The 16,155-nt window shown below is 44.1% G+C and overlaps 1 protein-coding gene across 3 annotated transcripts in view; it reads right to left on the bottom strand.

Annotated features, from left to right (window-relative positions):
* LOC135171163 (frizzled-2-like) overlaps nucleotides 1-16,155 on the bottom strand; it is a 48,389-nt gene that overhangs the window by 9,032 nt on the left and 23,202 nt on the right. The window contains exon 1 of one of the 3 annotated variants that reach the window (XM_064137526.1): nucleotides 6,328-6,649. The exons of the other annotated variants lie outside the window; for them this stretch is intronic. The gene's annotated coding sequence lies outside the window, so the exon portion shown is untranslated. Of the gene's footprint in view, nucleotides 1-6,327; nucleotides 6,650-16,155 lie in introns of those variants that run through there. 3 annotated transcript variants of the gene reach the window in all.

Here is a 16,155-nt window from a genome sequence, read left to right as displayed (position 1 = left end):
TCCCGGTTACCCCTGGTCGCAGGTTACACATGTGACTCGGACGAGAACCATAAAATGTTATCATGGAAGCAGCAAACGGTTGACAGCTCAGTGATGCATCGGTAGCGATCTCCATTGGCGTCGACAACGCGATAGTGGTTGCGACAGTTTCCGCAGCAATATATTCACTATAATATGTTGAATATGTAGGGGTGTATGGAATAATCAGCTTTGTCCGTTGTTCCCTCTGAAAATTATGTCCCACCCTGGGGATTATTATTTTTTTTTTCATCCTTAACACGGCTCTTGTTGCATTAGTACTTTAATTAATGGCGTTAACGAAGCTTCGATGGTGCACGATAATCAACAAAGGGCCTTTCCTTCATGCAATTACCTCTGCCAGGCTGGTAACTAATCCAATTTGTATCGATCGAAAATCAACGCCCGACGCTTTCAATATTCATTTTCTGGGCTTAAAAGAGAAGTCTTTGGGCATTGGGAGAGCTCTAGGAGCTGGGGAACGGCCGATGTTAGGCCGACATAGGCTCAGTACTCGCTAACATGGGCTCATGTTCGGCGTAATGTCGTCCCTTCAATTCTACTCAAGTGTGAAAACTGGCATGGCTTGAATCAGCAGAATTTCGTGAATAACTCCCTAAATAAAGGAGATACATAAAGAAGTCATGGAACAACAATTGTTCAGCTTTTATCGGAGAACATTTTTTGTTCGAAACTTTTTTCGATATCTCCAACCGTTTCAATGATAAACTCATTGGAATTCAGATAGATTCGCTGTGTAACAATTGCGGACTAAATCGGAGAGGTCATGGGATGGTTAAGTTGGTATGGAATGCCCCATATTTTTTGATAATCTGTGCCCCCTTAATCCTCCCATATATACCATTCTGTGTGTAAAAAAAAAAATTTAATCCATAATCCGATTCAAACGAAAACCCAGGCGGTCAATTCCACTTCAACCCGCATATTTACGCACCTAAAAAGGTATGATTTCACGCTCGTAATATTACTGGGGCATTGGTCGATGCCAGGGCATTATAACGACAACTGAGTTCACTCCCCCACAGACATAGCGCCTGTGCTATCGATCCAACAGCTTCCCACTAAAGTGGGCGAGGGGGATGGGAGGGTGGGCAAAGGAGAGAGGGTGATATACACCGAGTGCTAAAACCTCAACAGAATCTTCTCCTCGTAACAACGTGTGGCGTGAATTATTGACTACTGATGACTCCAAATGCCAATTTATTCGTCGATCCGCAAAGTAAAAAAAAAACAATTCATTTCTCTACGCAAACGAGAGTATTAATTGTCCTCTCGACCCCACTCGCAGCGCGTGCGAGTGATTCTAAATTACATGATTTGATTAAAAAAAAGTACTGTGTTAATTGGGGTGGGTAAGGGGTGGCATTCGTGAATTTAATAAAACGAAACGTTGGAAGGTGAATCTTGCTCGTTAGCGCGGGAATTAGCTGGCGACCGTGGCCGGAAAAGAATCTATGGAAATTACCGGAAACCACGGGTTTACGAGCGATAACCGAGGCGTGCTAACCCCCTCAACACAAAGTTAAAACTGTAATTTTGTTGATTTTTTTTATTTCTCTCCAACCCTTTGAACTCGGGAAATGTGTAAATGGTATATTAGCATGTGAGACGTCGGGAAATGAAGGGTTTCGATGTTGTTGTTAAAATAGCACTTAGGGGGTCGAGGAGTTTTGGTGGGGATTTTAGAGAAAACGGGTTGTTGATGTGAATGACTTATGAATGTTGATTGTGAGATGAGAATGAGTAATTGAATGAAGAGAGTACTTTCATTAAAATTAGCAGAATAATGTGACAATTATGTTTGTCAATGATGCGACGAAATACTCGATTAAATATATATTATATTACGAAGCGAGCACATAGACTTTGTTGAGGAGATGATCCGGAAACGAGCAGAGACCGGGGGGGGGGGGATAAAGGGCGCACAAGGCCCTTTTACCCCGTGGTATGTCTTCAGGACCACTTGCATCAAGGATATACATATATGTTGATAGGGATGGAATAGAAGGGCCCTACGAGTTTACTCGAAGGGCCAACATACTGTCACCAATAGACTAGGCTGTTGCCAATGGCCACCCTCGCCCCAGAAATTGCCCACTTCAATGTTAAAACCCATTAACCCCTCAAAAAGAAAAAAAAAACGCTCCCGAATTACGACTAGCGGAACCCTCGCGCTCTCGACCCCATTCCCCCACCCCTCGGGGATTTCCGAAACGTTACAAGCGCGACGGAAAGTGAGAGAGTGAGGATATTCACGAGGGGTGAGCCGAGGGGGATGAAATTCGGGTCTTGCAAGAGCTGAGACGTGGAAAAAATACCTCACACCCTTGATGAAACGAGAAAAAACCGAAAAGAGCGAGGGGGATGGAAAAACTACCGGTGACACTGTGTTCTTCAGCCGCCGTCCAATGAAAAACGTTGACAAAGGGCGACGGGGATGTACACCGGCTGCCAAGGATGAACGAGGAGTGGGGGGAATACCAAAGAAAATGGCACGTGAAGAAAGAGGGGTAGCGGAGGAGAGGGTGTTTGCACCGGCTTTTCTCTCTTCAGTGACATCGTCCGGGGGAAAAAGGGCTGCGAAAACAACGTTGTAGTCTGGTTGAAAGAAAAGGAAAAAAAATACAGACACATGCATACACATTGACTCAGTTTGTCCAACTTTTTTTTTTCACGGTGGAGGGGGCACACAACGGCCTTTATTGTGACCCCAGTGGGCATAATGGGGGCTCGTTAAAAATAATTCATTTAGCTACAATGGGAGTCGGTGTGGCCGGCTTCTGCCGCGTTCGCGCCTTCGGTACGATTTTTCTTGATTTTTTTTTTGCATTTTCCGGACGCCCCTCGGAACATTTTGACGAGAAGGAATGTCCACGTGTTGTGTATACGCAGTTTTTAACTCTAAATATATGTGTATGTGCATGTTGTAGCTTTATAAACGTTCAGGCTCCAGCAATCTTCAAAAAGTAAAAAACAAAAATTATAATTTCTTGGGAAATTGAGAAAAACATTCCATTTGGAATTGAGAGGAATATTCGTAAAATTGTGTTTCTTCTCCGCGATTCCAAAGCGAAGTTTTAAATCAGGCTCATTATGTATATCAAGAGAGAGTTATCGACGCGATAAATAAGTATTGTAGAAAATCCCTTCTTTCAATTTAGCTGGTTGAGAGACTGAAATGAATAACCGAGAAAAGTAGAGCTGGAGTGAATGATGAGGGCTGGGAGAGGTGGATGGTAAGGTTCTGGATTGGTAGATTTTTTTTATTTCATTCGTTTTGTTTTGTTCCGGAGAATCGTTGAAAAGCTGAGAGAAATTTACGTCGTAATTGAAGAAAATCGAGATAAAGATATTTTTCCCCCTTTTTCTGTCCTCTTTGACAGTTGTTTATGGGATTTTTTTGGAACTGGACTGAGTGATTGAGGCTTTACCTCTTTTATTCTTGAGTTTTAATTAGCGGACGACAACTCCATTTTCATTACTTTCTTGTCTCTGAGGAAACTATTATAACTGGGATGGGTCTGAGGTAATGAGTGCCTGTGGTAATGATAAATACTATGGAAGTTTTTACTATGCGGATGTTCACGGAATTTTTGTATTCTCCACTTCTTTTCCGAATCACTCACTTAATGTTCGTTCTCATTTTTGAATAAAAATTTCGCGAATAATTGAAAGTTCATTATTTCAATCTACAATCCATCAGTTCCTCATTACCTCAGAATTCCCAATACTCCAACAGCACTCACTATTTCATCCACTCCTCCGTTCCCTTATTTATCCCAAGCTCAGAGATAATCTCAAGCATGGTAAGCGGAAAACAGATGCGACTCAGTGAGATAAGACTTATCTCTGCTAGCATTCGCAAAAGACAATCACTCCTTTTCTCCTTTATTTTCCCCGTTGTTTGCCCAGCACTCCGCCAGCCAAGTTCAGATTTTATTATCACACACACCTCCAGTATGTTCCCTCACTAAAAAACCTCCCCATCATCTGTGTTTGGGGTGCATGTGTGCCCTTTCCCTGTTGTTCAGTGTATTATGACTCTGAGGCCCACATAGCGGGCCCCGAGAGTCCCTGAAAATGGGCTCGATGGATATTACACTGAGAGTTCACGTATATCTCACTCTCGAGTAACGTCCAGCCGCTAACGAGAGCGAGGAAGAGGGAACGATGCGATAAGATAAAACGTGAGACGCTGAGAGTATCGAACGGTCACGACACGGGAATCGAATGTGTTTTTTTTCCTTTCTTGTTTTATAATTTTTTTTTTCTTTCGATCTGTCCTCGAGGCGAGAATTCTCTCGCCTCTCACCGTGCTAGCAATAATTTTCACCTAACGGAGTTCATAAATCTCAGTGGCTATTTGGCATTGCCGTCATGATTTAATTGGCAGATTCTGCCGATTAAATTCCAATTGATTTTTTTTCTGGGACCCCTTGAAAATTGAAATTTTCTAAAAAATGTCATTGAACATGGCTGCCACCAATTTTCATCCCCGTGAAAAAATATATAAAGTCGAACCCCGATATTTCGAACAGTTGCCTCATTAAAAAGCCCTAAAATCACTTAACGGTCCATATTTCACGATCAAAAACCATCAATACTTCACAATATTTGGGATCCGCTACCTCCTGAGCTCTCCCAAAATCATAAAACCAACTCTCCACCAAAGGAAAACCGTCAGACTCAATCAAAACATCTCATTAACACATGTTTTATTCATAAAAACCCATTCTGATGGGCACAAAGTGATTAACGACTGAGACGTCCAAATATCATTTTACGTAGTTGACTCCAGAGACATAAATCCCTCATTATCTCTCGGGAAATCGGGATTGTACGATTTCATCCAATTTAACAAGTGTCAAGAAAGTGTTTCTCGAGCCTTTTTTTCCTTTTAATTCACCAGTGAAGTGGTATTCATACACGAGAGACGAATGAGAGGAGAGTTCTGTACAGCTAGTGATGCAATAACGTCTCGTTTGGGCCTCTGGACGATCTCGTTCCAGTTCTACGAAGCCTTTAATACAGGAATAGCGTTAATGCGTTTCAGTATATTCCCTCGTGTATATTTTGTGTGGCACGCAGGGGCTATTTGCCACGTGGCTTTTTGCAAACATACGGACAGTCGAGGCGAGGGTTTAATGGAAACATCGCGAGAATAGAAATTTTTGGGGAAAAACATCTGGAATTTGATTTTCGCGGTAACGGAGCTGCGAAAAAAAATATTTCCCTCAAAGTACCGTACGATAATTTGTGTTATTGATTAATTAAGGACACCATTGAATGTCTATCTAAATACGATAAATAAATGGCTCTGGTGTAATCACTTTACTGAACTGTTATCACGTATTCTGACTAATAAAATATCAGTAATTAGTTATCGTAGATGAAGACGCTGGTAATTATTGATTTCTATTAATCAGAATGTTCAGTTTCCATCTCGACAGTCAACAAGCAAGATTAGCTGATTAAATTCCAATCATTCTTGACATCGTTTTCGCAACCGAGCGGGTAAACCCGTTGATGAGGAAGCCCACGCTGTTCCTAACCCATTCTGGGAATTGAATGACAGTGAACAGGCCCATCACATGATGAACCCATTTTTCATTTCGAAACGAAGGATTTTTTTTAAAGAACACGACATAGCGGACAACAGTGTGGCAGCGTGCAGCGTGTCACACGCATGCAGAGGACCATATACTGCGTGTCCCACGCCTGCAGCGCACCACATACTGCGTGTGAGAGGCGTGCAGCGTGTCGCATACTGCGTGTCTAGTGCAGAAGGTCGCGGTGATTGCTGTGATGAATTTTTAAAATCAGTGATGTCCGTTCCGACTGAAAAATTTCTTTGAAATGTCCAGAAATCTGTAGATAGTGCCCGACTCCCAAATCCCTCGTCTCCCTCATTTAACCTCTCTCGAAAAAGTAACACACCGGGACCGAAAAAATTCAAGAGAAGACAGACCGACTACGGGAAGATAAAGGCCCCTCGAAACCTCGTACTCGCCAGCCGTTCATTTCGTATTCGGTCTACGAAATGCGGGGGGTGAAACATGAAGGAGGGTGCATGCGTACGTGCGTCCATACATCTCGGTTTCAACATTCACATAGTATCTCTTGTTTCGGGGATCGAGTAAAAGGGAAATTTGAGATTTTTAAAACGTTCGATAAAACAACAGTGCAAATCATGATGGGGAGGAATAACCCGGGAGGAAAAATTCATTTACACAAAAAACATAAGAAAAATCAATCAAGACTTGAGAATTTCGTCAAAAAGAACCTCACCTCTTTTTCAAAAATCCCCTTCTCTCATTAATCCATCATCATCAGTTTCCAGCTGCTAAAGTTCTTCACTTAAAATTCCCACAAATTTTTTTTTCTTATATCACTCGGAAATTTCAAAACCTCAACAACCACTCACAAAATTCCCAATTTCCCCGTCACGTTAGTGTCAGCTTTCTCAGTATAAAATCAAATCCCGCATTAATTAATCACACTTGTCAAAACACGTGACGTCAAAAATCGGGGGAAAAAACTGACATACCAACAATAGACGGCTGTATCTTCAGCGACGGCCGAGCGCACACTGTTGTCGGTTTTGTTGGCGTCTGCTTTGGAAACGAAAACCAGCCGAGTAGTTTCCCCACCACTCCCTTTTCCCCTCCGACCCTTTCCCGTGCTCCGATCCGCGGCCCCTCTCGCACCCCTCCAGCACGAGAACCGGCGCCGGGAGATGGCAGAGTCGACGTAGTGAGGGGCGAGGAGGAGAGGAAGGGGAGACTCGCTACAGTATAAATCGAGAATTTCTCGTTCTCCCCCTCCTACCAGGCCATCCCTCTCCCTCGCGAGGTTGGGTCCGTCTCGCTTCCACACGAACCGACGACGAACACGAGTGAGGGGAAGGGAGGAGTGGGGGTTTCGCTTTCTTCTTCGGGCACAGATGCATGTAAGAGGTAGAGAAATAGGTTGGTGTGAGGGGTAAAGGGGGAGAGGGGATATGCGTGTGTGGGTGGGAGATAGGGATTCATGTGAGGAGTTGAATGCTGTATACACACTGTCCAGCCTTCTTTGCACAGGCTCCTTGAGGGGCTGACGTCAGATCGGGCGCCTCGGATAACGAGATCACCCTTTTTTATTGTTTTTTTTTTTGTTCGAGTGAGGGAGGGGGAGTTGTTTCGTGTTGTTTCACTCTTCTTCTTTGATCCCTAATTATCAAGTTTACACTTTCTTTCGTTGAGCTTTGGTCGCATTTGTTTAGGAGAATTGATGAATTTTTTGAGAATTCCCAAAAGAATGGGGAGGGGTAAACAGGGGTTGTTTGTATTGTTTGTATCTAAACTCTTTTGTAACTTTTGAACAATTGAAAACGTTAAACATTGTTCAATGATAAATTAAAATAAAATCCTCTTTAGTATCTTCCTAAAAAAACATGGAACAGAAACGAACACATGGAAAAACATTCCACGTGACTCATAAAAAAAATATGAATCACGTAATTATCACAAAATCTTAATCATTGACAATTCAACTCACACTCGAATGCCTCGACTCATTGTTTATCCAGTGACTCGAATTTACTCAAGGGCACTAGACAAGGCCCCTGCAGGGGGACCCCAACAAGGATGTGAGGTCCCGAACCGCATAATCTACGTTCAACAATCGTCGAACGAAACGACTCTGGTCGCGTTGAGAAGCTCCCCCTTACCAACATGTACAGAGAGCGGGCATTAGGCCCCTGGGATCTTGAGAAAGGGCCCACACTCCAGTATAAACCGGTCACGGGCCATTTCGTGTGTATACACATATTGCCGATACGATGCCACCAGTGCGCAAGCGTTGTCTTGTTCGGGCCCACTGTATGCGCTGGGGAGTGGGGAGTGGAGGGAGGATGGCAGTGGTCACGATGCCCCGAGTGAGGTCGAAGGGCCCCAGAGATTTATATCTTGGTGGGAGGGAGGAGGGGGGGCGGATGAAGGGAAAACAAAGAGAGATTTAAAGAGTGAATTAATTCACCCGGAGCAGACGGAGCGAGACTCCGTCGAGACTGAAAAACAAACGATCGCTTCATTAGCGCCCGAAGTCTCTACTATCTATAATTTTTAATTAGAGAAGATGCAATGAGTGTTGGTATGATAATTATGTTATTTATCCGGTGGTCGAGGAGCGACTGTTGGGAGAATATTGAGATTTCGATGGAGTTTTAACGAATTCGAGGGCGATATGAGTAATATTTATGGAAGTGATGATGGATTTATTGAAGACGATAATTGAAATGATTTTTTTCCAAGCGATTGGATGAAATGAATGAAATTTATTGAATTTAATGAATTGTGAATGATTTTAGGTTCGAGGTTAGTTATTCGTCGGTTATCTCGGTGATGGGGTGAGAGAGCGATAGTTTACAATTGTGTTGCCAATTGGTTTTCTAAAAAAACTTTGAAAGCAATATTTTTTACTTGAGAATATTTCCAGCCAAAAAAAATTCATTCCACCGGATTATTTTCTACGAAATTGGGTCACTAATTGAGGGAAACACGCGGAAGGAATATTGTTCCCATAAAACAGCGTTGAGAAAATAAAAAACTGAAATGATCACTTCCTGGTAGGAAAATTTTGGTGGCTTTGATGTTCTCCCGTTCCAATAATTCACGTAAGTCATAAAATTAGTCCGATTAAATCCCGAAGACAGGAGAATATGTCACAAATTTTTTTTCTCAATTCTCGATTTTTCACAGCCACCGTGGAAGAGTGATTGCTGGTGAAACTGTAAAGAAGTACATTTTCAAAACATGCCAGTCACATATAGAAATTTCAGTGGTCGAGAGGGGGAGATTCTCGGTAATTGCACCCTGCTGACACGAAGGAACTCCACACACGTTATTTTTTTTCTCCTGTTGGTTGTAGCACTCCGAGAATAGCTGAGGATACCAGCCAACGTTCGGGGGAAATGCTGAGGGCGAGGGTATTGAGGTCCCTGGTGTTGTATATCCAGGGAGAAATGTTATTTTTTTGTTCATGTTGAGGTACGTGAAGACTGGCTACAGTAGCGAGAATGACGTACGATGCGAGGGGCCAGGTCTCCGATTATCATCTCCCAAAGCTTGAGTTTGGCCCGGGTTTTTGGGTGGTAATAATCGGCATGATGGATGAGTCTGACGATTCTCCAGCTTGTCCAGGGATATGCGGACTGTTTTAACAGAGAAAAATGATTGTCTCGGGGCGAGGACATTAGTTCCTCGATTGGTTCTTTTGTTGGTTGATATGTGAGTAATCAGGAGAGAAAAGCGGGTGACATATCTGATGGGCCATTGATTGATGCCAAATGAGGACAGAATTGTTCGGCGATTGGTCTTCGAGTATTTCTCGTCTGCCGATCTCGATGGGGCAGTTTTCATTTTTTTTTCCAATGGTCAACAGTCCAAAAGGTCACGAACAATTCGACGCGGGCCAATTCTTCCAATACTCCGCCATTTTCGATTAATCGATTGTAAAACTCCTTCAGCTGACACTCAATACCTTCGACTGACAGGTGCTATTGGACCAGTCTGCAAACCCTGAGAATCTGAGGACTGTTCGTCCGGTGTTCACCACATGTTCCTCCAACCTGGCCTTCGAACTAAATTTTTACCAACCCCGGCCATTTCTCCCGTATATGTTGGCTTTGCTGGACACCCCGCCGTGAAATTGTCGCTACAGTCGCACACTTACGGCATCACAGGCCGAAAAAAGTGCGGCACAGCCACAAGACCAAAAAGAGACTTTGAGTTTGAAAGGGAGAAAGGCACAAAAGAGGCCAACCCCTCGGACTTCCTGCCCTCGGGGGACCTTAGAAATCCCACGGAACCAATTTATCTTTGAATACGGGGAAGCTCGCTCACGACTACATTTGGGGAAAAATTAGAGAGAGACCGACAATCCACCACCATATGCATCACCGAGAAAGGTAACAGTAAACGGATTTACTCGCTCGGGCATTAACCATTGAGACCATTTCATTCGACGTGAAATTAAGTTTGACAGGAAACACGAGCTACAATCCCTCAATTTCGTATTATCTCGAAGCCTAGAAAGTGCTTTATAACTGGTACCAGTGAGCGCACGATACTGAGGCCAACTACCGGCAGTAGAAGGAGGATGGCACTTGTGTGAATTGAAATCTCTGGCTAGTTTGAGGTGTGAGGGAGCGGGGATTATGACGCTCTCGGGGGAGGGGCCCACAGCGGGGTTGTTTACACAACAAACTCCGGGGCCAGTGGTCGAGGAAGTTGAATCCAAATTTCAAGTAAATGGCGCCAAGTGTTGTGGGCCTCTGTCGTAACAGGGCAACGGATTCGTAGGTCGGGCCCATTAATTCAAAAAAAAACATTTTCCCGTTATGAATAAGGAAAAATATCCTGAATTGGAAGAGTCCAATTGCTTTCTCTCAATAAATTACTTCTGATGGATTTCGCGTCACTCGACGAATTGAATGCCTTGACTTTTCCTAAGTACTAGAGCAGACTCGTAAGAGATTTGTCGGTTTAATTATCATTGAGAAGTTTCCACGAGTTTGCCTCCACTCGAAACAAGGCACCCTCCATTCAACTTCTTTTCAGATTCCCAATGGGGTTGGGCTGTACCTCGGCCACTGAATTGAAATCTCCGTTTCTCTCCTGAGTGAATTCGATTTTCTCGGTCCGAGTTTTCAATGCTTTTTTCCTTGGCAAAGAACAATGGGACAACCGGTGAAAACCGGAATATCAACGATTTACGCTCCAATACTTCTGTCGGCAAAAGTTTTTCCTTCTCTTCGGGGCCACTTTGTGTTTATTTAGCCATATTATTTTAGTATCTTGGCTTTTGTTGGTGATACGGTCGCAGTTATTGTAATATCGACTGGGGGGAGATCATTTTTCAAAGGATCTCATTATAAGTTTCTCGGGAAAATGAAGTTGTATTGGAGTGGAGTATCGACGAATATATTCCGCAAACTGTCGAATTCACAGGGACGACTCAAGTTTTTATCGGCTTTCTTCTGTTGTAACAAGTTGGAGGCTTTGGTGGGGTGGGGTGGCGAGAGCCCAGGTAATTGTAGAAGAGTTGATTCACAATTAAAAGTTCGGGAAGAATTTGGATAATTGGGAGGGAATGTCTGAACACTAGAGTTTTATAGTTCTGAAGTGAATTTTCCGGCCGTAAAAGGTGTTTGAATAATGCGAAAATTCGCATGTATTTCCGACGAATTAAGGCACATTAATATGTTCCGTCATCTGGATTTTTGATTACGAAAGAATAAAGAACTTTTTAAGACGCAATCGGATGAAGGAAATCCCGAAGAAGAATCCACTCAGAATTCTAGTGCTAGAAATCTCCCAAATGAACTCAGGATCCACCCATATTACTACCCCTCTCCCTCTCCCACCCCCACGAAAATCAGTGGAAGTAACTTTCCAACATTTCCGCATTCTCCACAGGAATCACGACGGTTGTAAGAACATCGTAAACTACGAAACCACGAGTCAGCTATTCTCCCAAAATTCACCCAGAGACATGAGCATAAAAAGTGTATCCCCACCCCTGTCACGTCTGTATACACCCTCCTATCAGTCCTCAGTGACTAAAGTTTCTCGTCACAAAGTACGCATCCCCCCATTGTCCTCAATTTTCCCAGTAAAAAAGAGAACGGGTAATAAAGTTCACGATTATAGTCTCCACGATTATGACATGGTCCAGGGGGTTGTAAACTCGGCGGCCTTTTGTATTTTCGCCTCATGTTAGCGGTTTTCGTGAATGAGAAAAAAAGAGGCCCTCGAGGTTTCACTGTGTGGAGAGCAATGTTTGCAAACTTCCGCGCCGTATCGAGGCAAGGGTATCCTGAACAATGGATTTGAAAGACTGGATACTTTTTTCAGGGGAAAAATACGTAACTCAGACGAGATATTGACAAGTTGTCGGGTTTTTTTTGTCGAACTTCATGAAGGGACAGGAGGAAATTAAAAGTGTCTGGTTTTCCGGTCAGACATCGCGCATCAAACGGATTTGGTTTGAGTGAGGGTGACTCAGGGCTGCGAAATTGTGAAAATTTTGCCTACTGGTCAGCACCGGAGGATCTCCTGGGGCTGAAGGTCGTTTTTGCTTGATTATCCCTCACCTGGGGGTTGATGCTGCCCCCAAACTTGGCTGGACTTGGACCTTCAATCAGAGCTTGCTCCAGGTGTCCTCCTGGCAAGTAACTCCCAATGAAGCAAAGCCTCAGCCCAACCGGAATGATTTTTCCAGAGAAACCATCTCATCATCGAATGGGTCGGTTGGTCCCATTGTCCCCTCGCGCTCGCCGGATTCACTCCACATCCCTTCAGTATTAATTTAATTCGATTTCAAGTTTTACAGGAGTTCATCTGTAATCCAAGATGAGGCAGATGTCTGCGGGGACAAACGGTTGGTCTTTACGAGCAAAAAATCCCCGAAGAATGACGATAAACAGAACAGAATAGCGCCTCGGCCGGAGGTGTCGACGGTTTCTACCGAGGGTGTTCAAGTAACTCGATACAAGAGTTGGCTGAAAGATGTCGTGAATGAGATTCAATAATATTTAAGAACCAGGGTGAGTGCCAAGGGGCAGGTAGGGAAAGCTGACACATCTCCCTCCGTCTGACAAAGGGAGTAACGATGGTGGATACAAGCCTAACCGATCGCACAATCAACCAAAATCTCCCAGAGAAACATAAAAGGCCCTTTTGAGGTGTCGACTGGCAGTTTTCACTTGTCCCATGTTGATCCTCGGAAAATCTATTCGATTATCCAGAAAGGGAGGACAAAAATTGCTGAATACGTTCCTTTGACCTGATTATTGATCGCACGAAATCACTTCAAAGTAATTTTTCGTTCTCATGATTTTCCGTCCAAATGGTTTCTATCAGATAATAATTACCGCTGCATCAGGACAACTTGATGGGTCTGATCCCTCTGATACGTCAGTTTTCCTCCGTGGGAGCCATCAGCGCTTGTGTATTAATCTTCTTCAACGAAAGTACCAACTAAAACGTGAGACATTTTAAGTCTTCAACCCACTCTCCCCCATCTACAGCTGTGTCTTGTCAGTCGCGACAGAGCGGGGATGGAATGCAGCTTCTTCCTGATTTCAGAGTAATTCGACACTGCATCACCTAATGCATCAACTCTTTAAGGAGAATTTATACATCGAGGGGAGAAAATAAATACGGGAAACAGTGTCAACGGGGACTATTCGTCTGGTTTCACCAGTTCCAGACACGTCTGACGCTCGGCCAACGCAGGTATCCAAATTTGTATCCACACTTTCTCTCCAATTTCCCCTAATCTGCAGTTTCCTGGACCTCTTCAGGGATGGAAGTCTGGGGGGAGGTTGCCCGAGGGGTGAGCAAGTCTTAAATATCAAGTCAGAAGTCCTCTAGTGGATTATCCGCCGTAGTTTTTTCCAAAATACATCTGGTGACCATCGAGGGTCAGAATGGGTCCAAGACGAGGGAGTTATGTCGCCCTCTGGGGTTGACCGTCAACCCTGGGCCTCACTAGCGATAGTTATATCATAGCGGACATTCTCTCCTACCCTATCCTTCAATACGAAGGGCCGACATTTGCCTCATTAATTCATTCGGGCCCTAAAAATTCCTGAAACCTCAGCTCCGAATTCCCCTCACTTTATTATTCCTCATTTCATTCCTCATCAACGTCATCTTATGCGAATCGAGTGTTCACTTCCGTCCGTCAGCATTTACCGGGAGCCCATGTAAAAGTCGGCTAATACATATTTTTCGGTGGAGGCCCGGGCCCGGGCTTTCAGCCGTTGCACAGGGAAACGTGAAAGACGTGTATGCGCTAGTTCGCCTCAACGCTCCGACATTTGAATATGAAAATGTAAGGAGAATTAAAATAACACTGGGCACGACCGGAGGAGGCTCCTCGACCTTGAATTATTCATGTGGGGGGGGGTGCGAGTGCCCCGGGAGAAGCCCAGGAGCCATACACTCCAGTGCGAGATTGCAGCAAGCCCTCCCTGAGGTGCACGTACTTCGTATGCGTGAATATCGTTAGCACCATCTCGATATATCATCGATATTGATCCCTCACGTAGATCAATAACCCCACAGACCCCAAAAAATTCCAATTTGCTACCAATTAATGAGTGATAATTAACGAGAGGGGAATTTTACCGGGGAGTAAAGCGTGAGAGGCGCGGTATGAATTGAGAAATTATTAAATATTATACATACGTTGCTCTCGATCCTGTATAGGACGTGATTGCATTGGACGGATACACACAAAGCGAATTAGTATTTTATTCCATTCGTCTGAACTGTGGAAAATTATGACGCCACTGGATGAGTGGAGCGGATTTTATCACCCCCCAGTTGGAGGATCTCGTTTAACACGATGGTTGATGCATTAATGAGTGATTACTCGCATTGAAAACCGATGAATAGTTTTAATCGAATAATTAGTCTCGATTACACTCAACCATTGAATCAGAGGATTTTATGGAATCAATTTGAATCGGGTAAATTGCCGTTACGAATGTGACTGTTGACTTATCAATTTGAAAATCGTTCGATTCCCTCTGGCGCCATTTTTTTTCCAATGGAATCGGCTATATATATATATATATATTACATATTCTGTTAACGATAAAAATCCACCGCTCGTTCGGAACCAGAATCCTCGAGGTCTTGGAGACCGTTCGTAATATCATTGTCACCTTCATGAATCCGTCAGTCGATAAGATTTACTAATTTAGTATCCATCAACCTCGTCTCCATGACAATAAACATATCTGTTCGCACCTCGATGACTTTATTATGCGTCCGAGGGATTTCAAGAAATACAAATGCAAAATGTTCGGGAAATCGGCGGTTAGAAATTGCCTGAACAGCTTTTCCGCCGATTTTACGACGATATTTATCACAACAAGACGATTCTCATTTCATTCTCCTCGAAGGAGACTAACGCGAAGACGTGGAGGTGAACAACCAGAGGCCTATGGGTAAAAACTTCTTGGGTGTCATAATAAAGTCGTTCCGCGACTTGGGATCGTAAATTTGATAAAATATTGTTCCTCCCTCTCGTATCCCCAGTCCCCAGTGTTCCAGCGTTTCGTTTTCCAGTCGAGTTTTGTAATCACGAATGAAATTTACTGACATTTCTTCGTACTCGAGTGACGCCGGTCCTCAAACTGGTTGAATTCTTCCCGCCATTTTAATGGCGCCTGCCATGTTGTCAAGCGAGGACATCAGTTGTCCTCCAATGTCATCAGTTGGTGTCAATGATTGGGAGCATGGTATCCCCTCCCAGAAATTAACTGGGCCTCAAGTACCGGAGGATTCATCCGCAGATCCTCCGGCGATTCCTCCCATCTTCGAAGTTATCTGGGCCCTCACGGACCCCCATTTAACCATCAATGCCCTCCTCCACCCTCCTGGGGCCCAAAAATCGTCATGCGAAAACAAAGCGTACGTAAACAACAAGTGATTTTGCGAACAACGAAATCGGAGACCGTAAGTCGGGCCCAGCGGGATACGACGCGACGTCCTGTTGACTCGGACATGCCGTGGAGTGTTTCCACCTCCTCCTCCAGTCCCAGCAAGGCCCCAAAACCGATGTGAGGGATATAAAAAGTCGGACGGCGATGGTGGAGATTCAGAGTGCGGTCACTTATGTACATAATCCACTGTATGGACATTTAAAAAATAGAGAAGTCACGAGGTAGATTGAAAGATGAGGCGAATAGCGGAGTGAGAAGGGGTGGCGCGAGGTGGGGGTCAAAGTGAGGGGCCTTATAGATGTTTAGGCCCCGTGTTCTCGAGGCCCACCACACGCTGAGTGACTTACGGCTTACCAACAGTGGTTCTCACGTGTCCCGGGAATTTATTTCCCCTTTTTTATGACCAAACACTGGATTATTATGATAGGGCCTCATTTGCGAATCGTTGTTAATGGAGTGGAATTTTTATTTTATGCCATGCTCGTCGGAATTTCATGGGACAAATGTCAAAAGGGGAAATAATTATGTGCATTTATAATTACAAAATGGCGGGGGGATGAGATAGAGCGGATTGACTGGTCGATATACCTCATTGGTTCGTGTGCTCGAGGCGGGGA

Source organism: Diachasmimorpha longicaudata, chromosome 18, assembly GCF_034640455.1.
Source record: "Diachasmimorpha longicaudata isolate KC_UGA_2023 chromosome 18, iyDiaLong2, whole genome shotgun sequence".
NCBI classification, from domain to species: Eukaryota; Metazoa; Arthropoda; class Insecta; order Hymenoptera; family Braconidae; genus Diachasmimorpha; species Diachasmimorpha longicaudata.
This window is presented reverse-complemented; position numbering and strand designations above follow the sequence as displayed.